At 47.1% G+C, this 12437-nt stretch overlaps 1 protein-coding gene across 9 annotated transcripts in view; it reads left to right on the plus strand.

Annotated features, from left to right (window-relative positions):
* The first annotated feature begins 9986 nt into the window (after positions 1 to 9986).
* The window catches only part of DGKG (diacylglycerol kinase gamma), a 247568-nt gene continuing 245117 nt past the window's right edge, over positions 9987 to 12437 (plus strand). For 8 of the 9 annotated variants that reach the window (XR_010726833.1, XR_010726834.1, XR_010726835.1 and 5 more), the window contains exon 1: positions 9987 to 10264. The gene's annotated coding sequence lies outside the window, so the exon portion shown is untranslated. Of the gene's footprint in view, positions 10265 to 10505; positions 10536 to 12437 lie in introns of those variants that run through there. The other variant, XM_066241093.1, reaches the window with a different exon arrangement.

Here is a 12437-nt window from a genome sequence, read left to right on the forward strand (position 1 = left end):
AGGATCAAACATGAAGCAGTAAAGAAATTGAAAGCTTGCAATGACATGCTTCAAGTTTTGCCTTAGGACCAAGGAGGACAACACAAGTTAATGCTTAAATGATAATGATACTTCCAGGAGAACATTAGAGAAAAGCTGTGTGGGTAACAATCCCTACCTTCCTATCCTCATCACGCTTAGAAGACCCATTGTCAGAAACCTGCTCGCTGGTTCTCAACACCCCTCAGTCCTAGACACTTAGTTGGGCTTCTGTTGAGGGACCCAATGAAAGGCAGGGGTCACTGTGAGGGTCCGCACGGACAGTTCACCCAGAAGCCCAGAGAGGTAGGCATAGGAAAGGAAGCAGATGATTTACATGTTAGGACCAGAAGCTAAGTTCCATTTCTTCCTTGTTTGCGTATTAGTTTCTAACACATATGACATATGGGGTAAGATGGTAAGACCAATGACATACTATTAAATGTTTGACAACCAGCTCTGGCAGGAGTAGGTCAGAGTACCTGATTTATAGCATTTGTGGATTGTAGTGGTATAAATACTCCCACTATGGCTGATTTCAAACTATCCACATGATGTCACTGAACACAGAATTTGGAAGAGAGGTACACCTTTGTCTTCAACACACCACGGGTCAGGGCCTTGGGACCACTACTGCCTATAGTTGTCAATATGTTCCTCATGTCACAGAAAGGCAGTTGGGAAGGCCTTTGCTAGCCTTGAAGACACAGATAAGGCGTCGTCACCTGCCTCTGTGAAGTTTCTTTTCCGCCCTCCTCTACTCACCCACCCCAGCTGGATCCCATGCCTTCCTCTCCCAGATCACTTGGGAGGCCTGGTGTCATCATTTGTCCACACACCAGTCTTCCCATTAAACACAGGGCCCATTCTTCATTCCTATACCCCCAGTGCCTATCAGAGCGCCCGGGAAAAGTGGGCTCATAAGGAACATTCAGTAAATAAATGCTTATTGGATGGATATCAGAATTAAAGATGAGTGAACATTCTAAGGATTGGATGAGGAACACAAAAGCTGGCATCAAACATATGTAGAGATGTCATATAAAAAAGGGACGCAGTTTATTCTTATGAATAACAATGGGCAAAACAAGGAGTCACAAGAGGAAGAGGCAGGAAACAGATCTAGGATCTCTTTGAACCCCTATGACATATGAGAATACCTCTCAGCATCTCCTGATCCTCATCCACTTGAATAATGGCCTTGGTCCATTCCCCCTGTCTCCAGCCCTCCCCTACAACCCAGGACAGGGAAATGAGTTTTTGTTATTGTCACAAATATTGAAGGAACATCTGCTGGTGTGCATGCCTAGCCCAGCAGAGGCTGGGGTCACTCAAGTTACAGAGGTCACAGTTCTGAGTGTCTCTTCCCAGTATATAAATGAATAATAAGAACTCCTTGTGGATGCTCAGGATTTCTCTCATTTCTCCTCCACTAATTGCTTGACTTTCGCTGCTTAAAACCTTAACCTCACAGTACCCTTCTCACCACTAACTCCTTCCCTGTGTAGCCTGTCACTTTTGCCCCACCTACTAGACTCTGAGCCTATTGGGGACAGAGAGGGAGGCTCCTGACTATACCTCCAGTGCCTAGTACAGCATCTGATACATCAGTGGTACTCAAGCTGCATTTATTAAGTGAACAAATTCATAAATAAGAAAAAAAGGAACCCACATCCTGAACCCTTGATTTTTATGTCTAACTGGCAAAACTCCCAGGCGTACCTAGAAATAATTTGCAGATCATTTCAGGTCTGAAACCAGCCATAATTCTGTGAGAAAGTGATTTGGGAAAACTCATAGTTCCCCCATTGACTTTCTCAAAGACAAAAAAACTACCACACTTTAAAATATAGATAGTACCCTCCTTAGGAACATGTTGAGTTATTAATGTCTGTATATGAAATTGTTGTTTGAAATTTGGGATACACTTTTTTGTAGAACCATGTTCTTTGTTTTTTTGTTTTTTTTTAAGTGACAGGAGGGGAAATAGAGAGACAGACTCCTGTGTGCACCTCAACCAGGATTCACCTGGCTGAAGCCTTGCCAGAATCAACCAAGCTATCCTCAGGCCCTGGGTCCAATGCTTGGACCAACTGAGCAATCCTGAGCACCTGGGGTGATGCTCGAACTAATCGAGCCACTGGCTGCAAGAAGAGAAGAGAGAGAGAAGAGGGATAGGGAGGGGAAGAGAGGCAGATAGTAGTTTCTTATATGTGCTCTGACCAGGGATCGAACCCTGGACATCCACATGCCAGGCCTACGCTCTATCCACTGAGCCAACCAACCAGGGCCTCTTATAGAACTATGTTAAGAAGAGTAACTGACAATGTAGCTCTAACTAAAGACATTTGCACAAGAAAATAATAGGAAGCAGTAAAGATATACTGTGACAGCAATTCTTTATTCTAAACACCATAAAATAGACATATGAAATGTGTCAAACTACACAGTAGACTTTGGACAAGGAGCAATACTGGGAAGTGATAAAATGAGATTTTAAGTGGCTTCTTTTTATTTATTGTGGGTGCTAAGACGTGAAAAAAAAAAAGCCAGTTTCATTTGGAGCAGCTGCAGTTGAAAAGGATCCTGACAGGAGCTTGGCACAGATGGTGGTGCTGACTCCTGAGTCCCCGGAGTTACCTGAAGGACTTGTTTAAAACGCAGAGTTCTGGCCCCCTGCCTCAAGAGAGTCGGACCCAGGCCGTTTAAGGACCACTTTTCCTGCTGGACTTGGGGTGCTGAAGTCTCATCTCCTGAGACTGTTTGTTATAGTGCCATGTCCCCCCTTTTCTCCTCCCGTGTTCTCTCAGTGGTAGACGAAGATGGCAGTGAGTACCTGTCACTCCAACAGATATGAATGGATCAGGAATAAGGGTTAGAGAGCAGGCTAGGGAAATTAAAGAAAATCCATCATTCATTCAACAAACATTGAGAGAGCTAAGATTCAGCAGGCATGCTGGTGATTAAAACAGCAAAAAACTGTGTAGCTCTTGGAAAACAGCTTCCACCCCGAATATCGCCAACCCCTAGTACTCCTCTGACAGTAGCTGCCCCCAGTTAAACTCTTTGTAGAATGGGATCAACAACACTTTTTTGGCTATTTTTATTATTATATTGCTCTACAACTACTCAGAAAATCAAGACAAAGACATCAAAAGTGCAGCCGGGCAGCAATAAACCAGTTTTATATAACACAGTCTAATTTGTTCACAAATGCTGTAGAATGAAAATTCAGGCAAGCCCAGGGTGGAAGGCGCTCTCATAGAGGAAGTAAAGACCGCACACGGAGGCTCTGGTTGCTAATATTGGCGCCCATGATTACTGCCGGGGAGACCTTGAGCAATCAGGTGTGTGCAAAGAGAGGCTGCTGGTGCCCTGCCCACATGCCTCTGGGGAGAGTTAACTACAATTCTTCACAGTGCCTGGCACATGGTAGGTCTTCAGTGACTGGTAGCTCTTGAGAAAATTTGCAAGTGGGAATAAACTTTCTTTCAATGTAGAGTCAAAGCCAAATAGAGACATCCAATGGCCTTCTTTAAATTCAATCCAATATTATTGATCCACTACTCTACAATACTCTATGGGTGATGGGAAGATGATTAAGTTGTAGTTAGTCTATGGAAGATCGATTGCTGTCCAGGAATGGGGCAGGGTGGTGGGTATGCAGCAGCCTGTTGTAAGTACTAGAATAAGTTATAACTAAATTTCAATGGGAGTATAGGAGAGAGGGCAATTAACTTGAAAGGAGTGCCTTTGAGAGGTAGCACTATAAAAAGATTGAGAGAGGGAAAAAAAAGGCAATTTTCCTAGCTTTGGAAACAGCTTGAGTAGGATACAGAGAGGGGTGGGTGCAAGATGTGTTTGGATGATGAAGCCAGTCAACACATGATCCAAGTCCTTCGAGGGCTTCCCGGAAGAGTAAGTGGAGGAATAAGCTGCAACCACTTCATGGAGGGCCTCGAATGCCTTTTTTTTTTTTTTTACTACAGAGACAGAGAGTCAGAGAGAGGGATAGATAGGGACAGACAGGAACAGAGAGAGATGAGAAGCATCAATCATCAGTTTTTTGTGGCGATGCCTTAGTTGTTCATTGACTGCTCTCTCATATGTGCCCCGACCATGGGCCTTCAGCAGACCGAGTAACCCCTTGCTTGAGCCAGCAACCCTGGGTCCAAGCTGGTGAGCTTTGCTCAAACCAGATGAGCCCACGCTCAAGCTGGTAACCTTGGGGTCTCGAACCTGGGTCTTCCACACCCCAGTCCGACACTCCATCCACTGTGCCACCGCCTGGTTAGGCTTGAATGCCATTTTAAGGAATACCAACTTGACCCTAAAACAGTAACAACTAGTCATTCCATTTATTGAGAACATGCTATGGGACTGACACTGTGCTGAAGTTTTTATAAATATTTATTCCAATCCCTGCAAAAACCTATGCCTGATAAGTATTACCGTGCCCATTTTATGCGTGAAAAAAGTGGAGACTTCTCTGCGAAAGAGAGTTCTGGAGTTTATACTTTCAGAAAGTCATTCTAGCAGCAGCAGAAGTGCCAGCTTTTAGAGGTTCCCTTAATTTCTAATGTATTGTGACATTTTGTCTCCCAAATTGGATAAAAAGAGACAATGAAGTGACCCATGTTTCTAAGCATCCTCTCAAAAGGTTGTGAATCTGGCAGGTTTTGAGGCACATAGTCATTTATGGAATTAGAATCTTTTTCTCCTCCCCATGGTTCTTCCCAGGGGCCCACGTGGAATCTTCCCCTGCAGGGTCGACAGTGCAGAATTCCACAGCAGAGCCTCCTGACCAGGCGGAACAGAAAGCAGAGCCAGAGTAATGGGAGTGAACCAAAATTAGCCTCTTTACAAGCTCATTAAAGCATAAAGTTTAACATCCACTGCCCAAAATATTGCAGGACGGGTTTTTCTCTTTCTCTTTCTCCTTACTTACTCACCCTTCCTTTGCCTTCTTTCCACCATCCCTTTCTTGACACGCAATGGTCAAAGCAGGGTCGTGAATCAGTGTCTGTCTCCTTTATTTCCAAGTAAACCCAATCAAAGGTCCTGAGAAATCAACTGTGAGGAATTCGAGTGACATTGCAGAATTCCAGGCAGGGGGCAGATTTGCAGCCTGTTTGTTAGTCCAGCAGTCCACTAGCTCCTTATTAAGTTTTCATGTTAAAATATTACTACTATACTTAAGAGTACAGAGACAGTTGCTGACCTGAATCATTGCATCCTGGGAAGTAAACAAGTGAATGAGTAATGTAATGTTTGTTTTTCTTTTTAACAGACTGACTTAGGGGAACAGACTATCTTTAACAATTATATATTGTTTTGCATTGCACTTCTTAATATACAAAGCATTTTCAGGTATACTTCTTTACCTAATCGTTACCCATGCAATGGTGCAGGTATTGTTACCCCCATTTTGCAGAAGAGGAAACTAAGGCTTCTATACAACACCCAGGTCTTCCAACTCCATATAAATGGTCTATTTGTTACTCTTTTGTTTTTTGTCCCTTTAGTCATGTTTTTAATTAAATTTATTGGGATGACATTGGTTAATAAAATCATACAGATTTCAAGTGTATGACTCAACCAAACATCCTCTGCGCCCTACATTATGTCTCTTTCCATTCTCATTTACCCTCTCTTTGCCTACCTCCCCCTACCGCACCCCCTTTTCCCTCTGGCTATCATCACACTGTTGTCTGTGTTACATACGTCTGTGGTTTTGCTTAATTCCTTCACCTTCTTTCATTCTACCCTCCAACCCCTCTTCTCTCTGACTAAACATCAGGGCTTTTCTTTCTTCCTAAGCATATCAGTTTTATTGTGGGCATTTCCCCAGCATGCCTTGTGGATAGGTCCCACCCCAGTTATGGGGCAGTACTTGAAAGTGGTTTGGTTGCCTGACCAGTGGTGGCACAGTGGATAAAGCGTCGACCTGGAAATGCTGAGGTCGCCGGTTCGAAACCCTGGGCTTGCCTGGTCAAGGTACGTATGGGAGTTGATGCTTCCAGCTCCTCCCCACCTTCTCTCTCTGTCTCTCTCTCCTTTCTCTCTCCCTCTCTGTCTCTTTCTCTCTCCTCTCTAAAATGAATAAATAAAGTTAAAAAAAAAGTGGTTTGGTTGACGGTACTTAGAGTATCAGAGCAATAAAGGACTGTAGAGACCATTTCTGATTGCCTTATTTGCCACTAAGAGAACAGGCCCGCAGAGAGGGCTGACTTGTCTACATTTCCAAGGCTGGATTTACAACTCCTGCTCATGGCAAAACTGACGAGGAGCAGAGCCCACCTTTACAATCAAAGCATAGCGTTAAGGTCAAGACTTGGCTAGTATCAGTTCCCATTCTGTACTTTTTGAAGAAATGGCAGGATCCTATATAAAATCATAAAATATTAAGTAGAAGGCAGCTTGGAGATAATCTGGTATAATCCTTTAGTTTTGTGTTCTATTTTTTTGTTATTGTTGTTGTCGTTGTTTTTTCTATTAACCCTTTAGTTTTGTAGGTGAGAAAATGAGGTCTAAAAAGGCAAACTGAGTTCCCAGAGCAAGACTAGAAACCAGGTCACCTGGTCCCTAGTCACTGGACCCCACCTCTGTGATCTCAGCTGTACACGGTGTCCCATGCTGTTCAGCCAGCTTGTCAGAGACAGTCTGACATATGAATCTCCAGACACAGGTACCTGACTCAGCCCTGGTTTTGCCTTGGCAATGGCAATCAGGCATCCGCTGTCGGTTTGTAGGATGTGTTCCCAGCGCAACATGGCGAGTATGAGCTGCCAACTTTGAAGTCTCAGGGAATGTAAAGGGTTGAGCCAGCTAAACATCCAAAAATGCCATCTCTCAGAAACAAGGGTGACTCATCACAGTGTTGGAGCTATGACTGGGAATGGCATTAGAGTGGCCACAGGGACTAAACTCACATGCTCAGAAACCTCCACCAGCTTCCCTGCATCTGGCCTTTGCTCACAGCTCTTCTCCAGTCCAGAGCCAACATGCACTTCACTCTGAGCCCAGACCTCTTCCTCCCTGAAGCCTTCCTTGACTGTTCAAGACCAGAGCAGTTCTTTCCTCTCACGTCTTAAGAATCTGCTCTATGCAATTTGGCACTTGATTTATGCTGTCTTTTCTTGTTTCTTCTTAGCTGGTTTGAGTGTTTCTTAGCCAACACAGGTTGCCAATGCTCTGAGGGAAATAAATGAGCCCCTCGCTTTGTACCTACAGTGCATCTTGGAGTGTCACCAAAGAGCAGGGACGTGCTCAGGCTCACAGCTCCTCCTGACTTCAAGACTCTTCCCCACCCTGGCAGGTTGGCTCAGTGGTAGAGCGTCGGCCTGGCGTGCAAGGGGTCCCGGGGTTCAATTCCCGGCCAGGGCACACAGGAGAAGCGCCCATCTGCTTCTCCACCCCTCCCCCTCTCCTTCCTCTCTGTCTCTCTCTTCCCCTCCCGCAGCGAGGCTCCATTGGAGCAAAGATGGCCCGAGCACTGGGGATGGCTCCTTGGCCTCTGCCCCAGGCGCTAGAGTGGCTCTGCTCGCAATAGAGCGACGCCCCGGAGGGGCAGAGCATCGCCCCCTGGTGGGCAGAGCATCGCCCCTGGTGGGCGTGCGGGGGGGGGGGGGATCCCAGTCGGGCGCATGCAGGAGTCTGTCTGACTGTCTCTCCCCATTTCCAGCTTCGGAAAAATACAAAAAAAAAAAAAAAAGACTCTTTCCCTTTACCTTATGTTTGCTCAATAAATGCTCGATAAATCCTCACTTGCTTCACCACAGCTTCAGCCTTTTCAAAGACAGAGCTCAGCAGCCAGGGCCTCTGTTAGCCCATGCCATGCCCTGAGTTCAGCACCACCCTGAGTTCCCTCTAAATTCCACTCACAAACAAAACTGAGGGGAAATGTTGTCTTTACAAATTATTTATTTCATAGGCAGATTGGAAAACAGGGACTTCATAGCCCCTCTTCCCCCCAGCTAACCATTTACCAATCTTTGCAAGCATTTCTGTTCTCTAAATCCTTGCTTGGCAGCCCCATACTAGGAATTTCTGTCTCATTACTCTTTAGGACTATCCCAGCCAAGCCAAGTCTCTGCACTCTATCTTTGCCTGTCTTCTCTATTTCCACCATCCAACTTCCTTCCCGTTCTAATAAGCAGAACAGCTCAGTGTTGCCCCAAATCCTACCTGCAAGCTTGCATCTCCAGATCCATCATGATGCTCAGCTAAATATAGGCTCTCCCTCCCTTTCTCCTTCTTTAGAAGGAGTCAAGAATAGACAGAACAAGAGTGTTTTTCTTACAACATGTATGTGAGTGTTTTCCTCCACAGGGAATGCAGTTTAGAAATCAGGGATTGTGTCTTCTACATCTGTCCAACCTAGAACAGTAAAAGCACATCAATTAAGACTGTGACCAGCCTTCTCCCTTACCAGGGATAGAGACTGTTCCAAGCCCTTTCTGTCTCTTGGTTCCTCTTTCCTTCCAGGTAGGGTCCAGGACTAGAATCAGGGAAAGTGCCTGAAGACACAGGAGTTTAATAGATAATTGTGAAATGAAGAAATCAGTGAGTGAAAGGGAAACAAGAAAAGATAAAAAACCTTTGAGAGGCTCCTAACTGGGATTATTTCATTCTAGCTACAGGGAGCTTTAAGAACCAACCCAGGGTGATAGAACAAGATGTGATTAGGGAATAACAGGATGAAGTGTAAACAGGGGGCTCTGATCTTGGTTCCGCCTTCATTGCCATGTGGAGCCTTGAGGAAATCTCTGAGCCTCAATTCTTCATCTTTCCCATCTGTCTGCCTGCAAATGACCCAATATGGACACTGACCATCAGGGTCCTCAGGGCCGTTTAACATTCATATTTGAGGCTTCTTCCCTAAATGCCCAGAAACCCAGGGCGCCTTGGCGCCTCTGCATCTGCAGAAAGCTTTTCTTGGCTGCAATCCTGACCCAGGGACCTTCACTGCCTGCTGGTGGAAAAGAATTCTCAGCTGTGGAAACTGGTAAACTCCACATATTTTACAGATGAGAATCCAAATTCCCGATGACTCTAAATGTGGTGTGCAATGAACAGAAGTCATCCTGCTAGTGCGACATGCCTGAGTGTCACCACCACCACTACAGCCCCACGCAGACATGTACGTCATGGAAAGAGAAGAAACAACAAATCACTGGTGGCTTGGCCAATGCGAGCCCTCATCACTGACCCCTCACCTGAGCACCTTTTCTGAGCTTGTCTACATTTTTAAAATATAAAATGTGGTTTATTTGCTGTGCAAGAAAAACAGTTCATGGTCATATAAAAGCAAAGGAGAAGAAAATTAACAACCTCTGTCTCTGAGACCTGCTCTGGCATTCACTGCCGAGCTCTGACAGAGTATAATGCCCCCACCACCACCATATCTGAGGAGGGGGAAATTTTCAGATCCAACAGCCACCAACCCCTTGCCACCAAGGTCAGAGATGTCAGAAATGTGCCCTTGAGCATCTTGGAGGCTAGAGATATGCAGTTCCTGGGAAATGGAGAGAACTTGTTGATTTTTTTTTTCTCTGACTGGGTTGAGATATTAAGGCAGCCTAGATCTGGTCCAGATGTGGAAATGCCCAGTGGGTATTTTGTCAAACTTGTCATCCGTCCCCTGAGGAGCCCCACTGCTGTATCCTCTCCAAACCCCTAAGTGTCTAACACTTCGTTCCCAAATTGAAGCTCTACCAGTGAGAAGCGCCCAAACCATGCCTGCACCCAAGTTGCGCCAAAGGTGGTGGGTTCCTACTGAGATGATCTGCATTCATGTGTGTGCTTATGCGCGCGCGCGCGTTTGGAGTGTGTGTGTGAGTGTGAGTGTGTGCGCGCGCGCGGTTGTGTGGCGGGGGGTGGTTTCTGCACCCGTAGGCAGGACTCGACACGGAGAGTGGCAGCTGGACTTACCAAACCGCTAGGGGCAGGGCGCCGCAGTGCCGTAGTAGCGGGCAGCCGAGAAGGACTGCTTTGAAGGCGCGGATAACAGAGCAAGCAGAAAAACCCAGTGCTGCCTAACTCCAGTAGGGCCGCCCGGGCTCCACGTCACCCACTCCGGCTGCCAGCTCCTCCCCGAGCGGGCTACGCTGGCGGGAACACGTTTAGACGCCGGCTTCTGTCCCCTTTCTGTCTCTTGGTTCCTCTTTTCCTCCCAAGTAAGGGAATAAGCCACAAGGAAGGAGCGCTCCGGGGAACCGCGCAACCCAGTGTTGCCTGTTGAGAGGTAAGGCAAGTCGCGGGCGCAGGGGAGCGGGACTCGGGCTCAGGAACGTGGGCTGCAGCAACTTGGAAAAGGAGGGCAAAGCAGGAGCCCGTCCCGCGGCCAGAGAAAGGAGCCGTAGGTGAGGCCACTGCACCCAGTCTGACGGTCCCACCTGCTCCAAAGTCCCTGCAGGAAGACATACCCCGCTGAAAGGGTGAGAGCACGGCTCGGAGCAGCACAGGGTGGGGCACCGGCTCCCTCTGGGATCGGAAGGACCTTCCAAACCTCAAAGGTGTGCAGGCGGGAGGCGGCCTTGCTCCAGCAGTTTGCTGAAGCAACTAGTCAGATTTTTCCCCTTCTACACTTACCTTGGCTCCTTGGTATCCAGTTCGCGCTCCAGGGTGCACTAGGGCGGCAAGGAGCGGGGGACACTTTTCTTAACATTTGACCGCTAGAGCCTGTGAGTCACAGGCTGTGACCGTCCTGCAGGGTTCCAGGACTTTAGGCACCCTGCAAAGCTCCTCGGCTAGGGGTCCTTAAAGGGAAGCTGAAGAGAACACGATACCTTGACAAATATAAGCTAGGGAAGGGAAGAAGGGTCAGGGAGAGAAAAAGCTAACCTGTTTAGTCTCCGAGTCACAAGGGGTGTGGGTGGGTGGGTGTGCGTGTGTGTATGTGTGTGTGTGTGTTTGTGTGTGTGTGTGTGTGCGCGCGCGCGCGCGTGCGTGTGCGTGTCTTGAGCGGCGTCCATCTACTATCACCTGTGAGCTTTCGAAAACTCTACCAGTTCACCGTATCTTGCATATTCTGAGATTTTATTCTCTGGACGAGTGGACTAAAATTTGGGGAAGGGGCTATGGAGTTTGAAAAACCCTACAGGTTATTCTGATGCACCGCCCCCATCCCCGCCACCATTGCGGTGGAAAGCAAGGGACGGGAAGGAGGAGGCATCATTCGATGTGAACGATCCAGCGGTAGAACTCGAAGTGGCGGGCGGGAGAGACCCCTCCCCCACCTTCCCCTGCCCCTCGCGGTGGAACAGTCTGCTGCAGCGCGCTGTGTTTTGTGGTTGCGCCGCAGTGGCGTGCGAAAGAACTGCGAACCTAGAGGCGCGCTCGCAGGCAGGCGCCGCGCGGTTTTCTCCTCTGGCTTCATTAGCATAGGATGACCTAGCTGTCCGGAAGAGGGCCTGGAAGCGCTGTTTATCATTCTCTCATTTTGGGTACTTGAGGGAACGCACCTTGGGTCTGGAGGTTTGGACCAGGGGGTCAGCGGTAGGGACACAGGAACAAGGATTGTTCCTCGGGTTCCAGTCCCGGGGATGACTTAATTATTTCGGTGCCTGGGCACCCTCAGGCACCCTTGTGGTCAGTGAAGGACTTTAGATCCTAGATGGCAAAAGTCATCACTGACTGGTGACACAACACACCTATCTTTGTGCTTTATGACCTTCTCATTCCAGGGATATGCCCGAACCTGAGAAGGGACTTCACTGTTTGTGGTGTTAGAAAGGGCTGTACTTGCCAAAGATTCTGTCCTGAATGTAAATTATACTCATTAAATAAAGCAGCTGCAACTACCTAACTTTCTTGTTGTACCCCTTCCCGTCTAAGGCCTTTAGTGCGTAGGCATTTTTACAGGTATCTTACGGGAGGGGTCTGGGGATAGAGAGCAAGGAGTGAGTTTTTCCCATCCTAAAACTTTATGTCAGTGTTTGGTTCAAATCAACCAAGACATGGGAAGAAAATGATAAACATTACCTCCAACAAGTGGCAGAGGATTCCACCAAGCCGGTACTCCCAGAGCTCAGGGATGTGCTTTAGGCGGCTCTGCCAGGGAAGGAAGCCATAAAGCAGCTCTGCCCCCTCCCGCTGGTCTCTGGTGGAGAGCGCCGCCTCCAGCTCCTCCCCTGGGAGAGAAGGGGGAAGAGAGAAGTACCATTTTGTTGTGGTAAAACTCTTTTTAAAAAATATCTTATTGTTTTAATCATCATGGTATAATCTTTTAGTATAAAAGTAATTAATGTTGACTGCAGGAAATTTGGGAAGTCAAAAAGTGTGCAAAGAATCAAACAAAGCAGCCACAATTCAACCACCCAGATTCCACACTGTTAGTATAACGGCATATTTCCTTTCCATCTATTTTTATACCTTGAAAACTTATAGTCCACAGACAGCCAACATTTATTGGGTAC

The sequence above is a fragment of the Saccopteryx bilineata genome, chromosome 8, assembly GCF_036850765.1.
Source record: "Saccopteryx bilineata isolate mSacBil1 chromosome 8, mSacBil1_pri_phased_curated, whole genome shotgun sequence".
Taxonomy (NCBI): Eukaryota; Metazoa; Chordata; class Mammalia; order Chiroptera; family Emballonuridae; genus Saccopteryx; species Saccopteryx bilineata.